The sequence below is a fragment of the Hyperolius riggenbachi genome, chromosome 4 (assembly GCF_040937935.1).
Source record: "Hyperolius riggenbachi isolate aHypRig1 chromosome 4, aHypRig1.pri, whole genome shotgun sequence".
Lineage (NCBI taxonomy): Eukaryota > Metazoa > Chordata > Amphibia > Anura > Hyperoliidae > Hyperolius > Hyperolius riggenbachi.
The window spans coordinates 444493990-444502755 of NC_090649.1; positions in this window are offsets into that span (position 1 = coordinate 444493990).

Here is an 8766-nt window from a genome sequence, read left to right on the forward strand (position 1 = left end):
GCTGCTGCGACTGTTATTTTTTTATTATTATTATTAAAGTTTTTTTTTTTTCAATTTTTATAGCCCCCTTAATTTGACCCTACACTACAATACATACACTACGCAACATTTACATAGACATATGTCTGTGTTAGGGATTACCATAGCTTGTGAGCCCATCAGAGGGACAGTTAAGTGGCAAGGTCATTCTCTGCACAGCGCTGTATACATATTTTACTTTTTTTCCCTGTAAATTTAGACTGCCAGCTCCGATCGCGGCTGGCAGGCTGATCGCGTCGGCCTCCTGTGTCCCCCTGCAGGGAACGAACGCTCGTTCCCTGTTAATCTTGTGAAGACCATGATGACGCCAATCGGCATTAGGCGGTCTTGTGCCTGCCACGCTCCCACCACCCATCGGCGTTATGCGGTTGGGAGGTGGTTAAAGGTGTATAATATGTTGAATAAATGGCATGCCAAATAAAGCTGAACTTAGGGCCCTGCAACACAAAACACGAGCTGACTCCTGAGCAGTCCATAGCAATATAAGTGTGGCTCTGCGGTCGATGCAAAATGAAAAGCTTGCTGCGATTTGAACATGAGGTCATCACAGGGAAGCAGCAGCTGGTCCATCACCATCAGTAATTGTATCCCACTTAGAGGTGGCAGCAGCCGGCACTGATGCGGGGTTACAGTTGTATAGTATAATATAATCTCGTTATAATAAACTCAGGTATGGTAAACTACCTCTCCAGGTCCCAGACAATCTCCATTATAAGTCTATGCGAGCAACACCTGGTATAGTAAACTGTGCTATAATAAAACTTCTGTTATAGTGAACTTATTTTTGGCCCCTACGTAACGCTAACTCTGGATATAGTAAACAGTGGGCGGTGCATGCGTCATATGTCAGCATGAAATGGCTGCTCTCTTCAGGCTGGTGTCAGGTGAGTTGATGCCTGATAACATTTGTAAGACAAGAGGAATGGCACCAGTGCTGGATATACAGTACTGTACAAATAAGCAACCTGAGGAATAATGTAAATGTAAACAAGATGATGCAGTGTTACCACTTCCACTTTGCAAACTGAATCATCAATAAAAGTATCGTCACAGTCCTTTCACAGGATTGTATGCACTCCCGTGTATCTCTAGCCGGTGAGACTTATTCTTCCTGTGTAAGCTGCTGCTCGATTACTGAGGGAATTGCCTGTCATCTGTGACTTGCTTGTGCATGGCTGCAACACTACAGTATCGTCCAGGCTGCAAAGAAATGTGGACAGAGGAGCACACTATCAGTACTGTACCTGCATTAACTGGTGAGACCTATACTTTCTGTGTAAGCTGCTGCCTGATTACTGAGGGAATTGCCTGTGATCTGTGATTTGCTTGTGCATGACTGCAACAATTCAATATCATCCAGGCTGCAGAGAAATGTGGACAGAGGCGCACACTATCAGTAATGTACCTGCATTAAAGAGAACCCGAGTGGGCAGATGGGACACAGAGGCATGTTCTCTGCGAACACAGTGAATCCAGCGCAGGAGACTTGGGCACACAGTGAGTAACTTCGGCGCCGTCAGAAGACGGAGCTGAAGTTACTTTTAAAACACAATAATCGCAATCGCGGAGGTAAACAAAGGGAGAGGTATTCCCAGTTCAAAACGCCTGCTGGGAGCATTCCTACAGGTATTCCAAAGCTGCCATTGGGCAGCTCTCTCTTCCTTGCCACAGCCCCAGCTGCTCCCCGCTTTCCTGCATGCTAAATGAGAGAATGAATCATTGCAGCATTGTGACCCATAGGTCGTGAAAGTGGGCCATTGCATCCCACGGGAGCGACGAATTTTGCGGCTACCGCTCAGCCCCTCGGATCAGGTAGCCAATTTTGGGGGTTTTTTTTAGCCCACCTCGGGCTCTCTTTAAAGTGGACCCAAATTAAAAATAAAAGATTTCAGAAATAAAATCTATTTTCTAAATTATAATAATAAATAGCAGCCTTTTTTCAGCTGCATGATGACAAATATAAAATATTTTATATTTATTATAGTAACCCCTCCCTTCCTTACATATTATCGGGACAGAATCCGACAGACTGGTGGAGTAGGAGGTATCCGGCAAAGGAGGAATTGCTAATGGCTGCCACCCGTATAACCCTAGTCAGGGCCGGCCTTAGGTTTCACAGCGCCCTGAGCAAAACCTGATTTTTGTGCCCCCCCTTCATCCACTTCCCAGTTGCATGCGCACACACAGGCACGCATACATGCACATACACACAGGCCCATATGCAATTCACCTTTTCCCTGAGAGATCTCCTAGGACAGTGGTTCCCAACCTTTTTGACGTCATGACACATCAGACAATCAGTGGGACAGTTAGCTGCGCTGCCCCCCCATTTAGAATGATAGCACAGCACCGACAATTTGCACCACGCATTATAGCCGCAGTGCACCCTCCCCCCCCCCCCTCCCCCCCCAAAAAAAATGCCCTCAGACTCAGTATAGGTAGGTAGCCAGGTAAAGGTGCCCCCCAGTATAGGATCTCATGTGTAGGTGCCCTCAATATAGGTTGCCAAGCATAGGTGCCCCCAGTATAGGAAGTCAGTTGAAAGCCTCCATTTCCCCCCTTAGGTAGCCAGGCATAGGTGCCCTCAGTAAAGGTAGCCAACTATAGGTGCCCCCAGTATAGGAAATCAGGTGTATGTGCCCTCAGTATAGGTAACCAGCTATAGTTGCCCCCGAGCGGTCGCTCAGGTTAAAGCCCAGCTATGACCCTAGTTATGAAAAGAGAAGGGTGAAAAGCATGCACTGAAATGCTCATAAGCTTGAAGGAGTGTTTATTTATCTTTGTATGTGTCAGAGTGGTGCAACTAAATATTTTGAATTAAAAAAAAAGTTTGTTTTGGGTCCGTTTTAACTGGTGAAACTATGACCTATGCTTCCCATGCAAGTTGTTGCGTGATTATTCCATGCAAATCCCAACATATTGAGCACTGTGCATTTTGACCTAACTTAGACATTTGTCTGTGCTTGCTTGCTGAAGCATTGAAAAGAAAAAAAATGACTGCCAGTTATTGACTAAATTAAGATACAGTACTGGAGTTTACTATAAAGGGATTCTACTGTATGAGAAAATACCTGGGGTCCTGCTGTATGTATGTATATACATACATACATTTTTTTTTTTCACCTGAAGAACATCGCAAAAATCCCCTCAGAAGATCTGCCAACCTTAGTTCATGCCTTCATTAAATTCCGACTGGACTACTGCAATGCTCTCTACACTGGCCTTCCAAAAAAGCAATCAACAAACTAACCCCATCACTGCCACATACCAGTCCTGCACTAGAGGCCTGCGCAGGTCCAATTTTTTCATACCTGCACCCGCCCCGCATCCCGCTTTCTGGTGAATTTGATACCCGCAAACCACTTTTTATATTTTTTTCTAAAGTACACATTTAAAGCAACATTGGGGAGCTGTAAAGTAAATAAAACCTTTTTTATGCACAAACTAAAGCAAAAGAAGTTTTTTAAAGATTTTAAATCAATAAAAACTGAGAAGTAACAGTGCTGCTCAAACAACAAATAGCAGAGCACTCACATCCCTGTGTATGCTGTAGGCTGCTCCCCATCTACACTACATCTAGTGAAAGTGCCCCCCACCCGCAATGCACACTGGGAGACGTAGTACATTAATGTAATCACAGGAGATGTAGGCACATTAATGTACTACATCTACCAGCATGCATTGTGGTGGCCAGGGTGACATTTCCACAGCTGCAGCTATGAGTTGCAAGGAATAGACACTGCGTCCAGGCTCATAAAAAAAATCTCAGATTTAAGGGTGCATATACACACACAATCTTGATCCTACATGTAGTATGAGGGCCAATCAAAAGTGTGTGTGTACCCAAAGAGCAATTACTTCTGTTAGAACCTTTATTTGTTAATGATGAGCTACTGCTGAATGAAGGTTTTTGGCAGATCTACCTGTGCAAAAACGCAGGGGCATTGCTAGCCCCAAAGATCAGTGGCACATGCCCCGGATCTATTCTGGGGTGCCCCGGTTGTTCCCCAGCTGTTCCGCCTCAATGGCGGGCATACTGGAGCTGTGGTGCATCAGAGGTATGCTGGGTGCTGTGGTACCTCTATGTGGGCCCACTGGGTGCTGCGGTGCCATGCTCTGCAAGGTAATGCCTTTATGGGGGGCATGCAGGGAGCTGTAGTCCTATGGGGGCATGCTGGGAGTTGTGGTGCCTCCATGGGAGAGGGTCCACTAGAAGGCCAGGGAATGCTATAGGGCAGTGCTGTCCAACTTCGCGGGCATGGAGGGACTTTTTCTTTCCCGACCACATGGTGGAGGGCCGGCAGACCTCCCCAAATATAACCCCCCCCCCCCCCAAAGGAAAAAAAAATCTAGCAGCAGTATCCCCACAAAATGTAATTAGAGTGTTAGCAGATTTTAACAAAGTGCAACCAGATTTGCCGTCAGATTGGCCGCAAATTTCACCACAAAATGCCGTCAGATTGGCCGCAGATTTCACCATAATCACTTTCCCCAATGCTGCGGCAGCTGGAATGTAAATATTTACACCCCCTCCCCTCCTCGTTTTCCCCCATGCTGCCGTCCCTAACACACTGCAGATCGGCGGCAAGCAGGAGATCAGAGCCAGCCAGACTGGTGCATAGTAGTCGCACAGTGAATTTAAATGCAGGAAGTGACATCATTGGTCACTGTGCGGCTGCTTTGCGACGGTCTGGCTGGTTCCGATCTCCTGCTCGCCACCGATCTGAAGTGTGTTAGAGGCGGCAGCACGGGGGAGAACGAGGAAAGGGGAGGGGATGTAAATATTTACATTCCAGCAGCCGCAGCGTGGGGGAAAGGGATTATGGTTAAATCTGCGGCCAATCTGACGGCATTTTGTGGTGAAATCTGCGGCCAATCGGACAGGGTTTTTTTTTTTTTTTTACAAAAGTCCTCAGCTCTGGGGACTTTATAGCACTGCCACAGCATGGAGCAGGCGGCAGGGGGGGCCGCAGCAGGAGGCCTGGCGGGCCGGACACGGCTCACCAGTTGGACAGCACTGCTATAGGGGAACTGCCAGACATCCTGGCAGCAGGCCAGCCCGCCCAGCAGAAAGCCAGACCAGCCAGCACAGAAGCCAGGTTAGTGACACTGCCTATTTATGTAATGTGCTGCATCTTTATTTTTTATTTTTTTGTATTAATGCTGGGCAGGCTTACTTAGACCGCTGTTAATTTAATATAAATTTGGCTCCACCTATGATCACACCCACATTCTGGTGCGTGGCCACACCCATTTTTATGGCTCGGGTGCCCAAAAGTGCCCCGGATCTCTTAGGATCCTAGCAACTCCCCTGCAAATACGTTTAGGCTTGAGAAGAAATATTGTTATGTGCCAAAATTAACTTGTCTTGCAGCCTTGCTCATCAGGACTCCTGTAGATTTTCATGGTTGCCGAAGTCGAATTCGAAGAGCGATGCTGTTGCCAAATTTAAATGTACCCGAATAGTGACTCTCGAATTTGGCCGGATCTCGCGATTCAGCTTCGGGAACCGCGGGATGACGTCATTGGGCCAATCAGAAGGCCTCCAGCCGAGGCCTTAGCAACCAATCAGAGGAGAAGAGCCTTGCCCTCCCCTCCTCTATATAAGGCGCGGCAATCATGTTGCGGAGCCCGTCCTTGCTGTGTGACTGAGCGGTACTGAGAGCATCTCCAGTGCTGCTGCGTGTCTGAGCAAGTGCTTTCCTATTGTTAAACCTAGCGTTTTACCTCCTGTACACATTCTCTACCCATATATTATTTTATAGTTCGACAGTGATTTGATTGTTATAATTCAGTCAGCTAGTGTAGTGTATACTGTACTAGGCTAGTGTTAGGTCTGTGTGCAGGCTAGGCCTGCTAGCCTAGGTAGCCTTAGCCTACTACTAGCTTAGGTAGGTTAGGGATTATACGCGTGTGACCGACATACGCGTGTGACTTTATCACAATATGCTAATTTTTTGAGAAGGACCTGTACACTGTAGTTAGTACTATTTTACTTCATTTCTACTGTTAGTCTGTGAGTTTATTAGCTTCAGTACTGTATTAGTTACTGTACAGAGGGCAGCATCTGTTGTGATCTGTGACTGCCTGACCCTATTGATTGCGTCGGTGTGTGACAGACTTTGATGCCGGTCACACGCGTTAGTTATCGACTACTAATCTACTACTACTAGGCATTATAGTTATTTACCTACGTACTATTTTACTTGATTTCTACTGTTAGTCGTTGAGTTTATTAGCTTCATAATCTGTGCTGTGTTAGTTACTGTACAGGCCAGCATCTGTTGTCATCTGTGACTGCCTGTCACATCTCTGCCTGACCCTATTGATTGCGTCCGTGTGTGACAGACTGATTGCCACGCGTTAGTTAACTACTGTAGACTACACTACTAGTACTGTCTGTCTACTAGTATTTAACAAAAAAAACAACCTTTTTTTTGGGTCACTCACCCACCAACCCAGACTCTTTAAAGTTTACACCCTTTCCCGCCCTTTCTACGTATATTTTTTTGTTTTTCTTACTGTATTTGTAGTATTGTACGATGACTGGCAGAGGTAGAGGCACCAGCAGGAGAGGCAGCACCATTGCCAAAGCCACTGCCGGCAGGTCTGTGACTGGTCCGCCGCCAGCCACTGGACCGCAGAGTTGTGGAGGAGGGAGCAGAGGCGCAGCAGCAGCGCGTTGCGCCCATCTTTGCCTTGGGTCATCGTCCCCGGCCCATTGCGGAGAGTCAAGCACAGGCTGTAGTGGAAATGATGGCGGAGCAGCAAGCCACCATTTCCAGCCAGACCTCCAGGGCCAGCGAGACCAGTGCCACCACTAGAGATGTAGCGAACGGTTCCCGAACTGTTCGCCGGCGAACATCTCTGAATGCATGGGGCTTTTACTACTACTGAACGACGTCACGCACATGCGCAGAGAGTGCCCGGCAACAGGAGCGCGATCTAGGACGCGCTTCGCCGGGCAGCGCAGGCGTACTACTCCGGGTCAGAGCGACCCGGAAGTAGTAAAAGCCCCAGAGATGTTCGCCGAGCGAACAGTTCGCAACATCTCTAGCCACCACCAGCAGTCCGATCCTCCACCACTCACGACTAATAGTTGTCCTATGGACAGATCCCCCCACCTAAGCTGTAGATCTCGGCAGCTCGTCCTATACAGCAGGGCCTCGAAAAAGTCCTGGTCTGTTATTCCTCCTTGTACTCTCACAGTCAGGACTTGCATCACCTGCCGTGCCTGCTGACTTCCTTGTGGTAGCCGTTTCTTAGGTTCCAACTCCGGACCGGAATCGAACCAGGATTCCCCGGCCTGTTACCAGCCGTGGACACCACTCGAGTCATGACTAAACAGAACTTGGTACAACCAATAAAGCTCATGTAAACAGAAAAGAGGTCAGTGAAGGATGGGGGGATATAAAAAAAGAGGGCTGGAGTAGAGAAAGGGTGAGAGCAAGAGGGGGTTAGAGGGAGGGTAACTGGAAGAGAGGGGAAGGGCAGGAGGAAGGGGTGAGCAAGTGGAAGGGGAGAGTAGGAGGGAGAAGAGGTGAATGGGAGGGCATGAGGGGGTGAGCAGGAGGGCAAGTGGGAAGGCAGGTGGGGTGGGCTGGACAGCAGGGGAGAGTGGGGGGGGGGGGAGAGGGAGGGCAGGGCAGAGTGGGGAGGGAGGGCAGGAGAGAGAGGGGGTAGGAAGGAGGGGGAGTGGTGGTGAGTGGAGAGAGCTAGAAGAGAGTCAGTGGGAGAGGGAGGGGGACAGCAGGAAGAAGGGAGGAAAAGAAGACAGGGAGCCGGGTAGAGAGCACGGGAGAAATGAGCCGAGTAAGAAGGGACAGAGATTAAAGGAAACCTGAAGTGAGGTATACAGAGGCTGCCATATTTATTTGTTTTAAAAAATACCAGTTGCCTGGCTGTCCTGCTGATCCTCTGCTTCTAATACTTTTAGGCATAGACCTTGAACAAACATGCAGCAGATCAGGCGTTTCTGACATTATTGTCAGATCTGTCAAAATTAGAAGCAATGCTTGTTTCTGGTGGGATTCAGACACTACTGCAGCCAAAAGGATCAGCAGGGCTGACAGGCAACTGGTATTGTTTAAAAGGAAATAAACATGGCAGCATCCATATCACTCTCACCTCGGGTTCACTTTAATTAGTAGAGAGAGAGGAGAGGGAAAGAACAGCCCCCGTGTTACCTTGCCTGTTAGGATCATTTCATACCAGCTATAATTGAGAAATGATGAATGACTGAAGCTGCACATTTTAGTAAACTTGCATTTACTGGCATCCATACACTGAGGAGGTCCTCCGACCTCTTCTTGGCAGACTAGAATATTCCATGATCTGTCTACAAGGGGGAAAAAAATAAAATAAAATAAATAGAAGAGGCCGGCTGGGATGATCTCCGGGACCCTCAAATAGTTTATTAAAAAAAAGAAGCTGTAGTCCCGAGTGCAGAGTGCGGCAGTGACGGCTATTCCTGGCGCTGTACTCGGCCGGCAGGGAATGTCTGTCTAGTGATTTCAGGCCCCCATAGGGGGAGAGGGGATGACGAAGCTGCAGGCGGGTCCAGGACCAGCGAGCTCTTCTCTGTAGTGACCGCAGGGACGGGCTGGACTGAACTGGACTTCAGTCACGGAATAACGCTGGAAGAGCCTCCGGACAGCCTCCTAGGATCGCCTCTTCATCCATGACCGGCCGGCCTTTCTTCCGGAACAGAGATGGAAGATTCCGGAT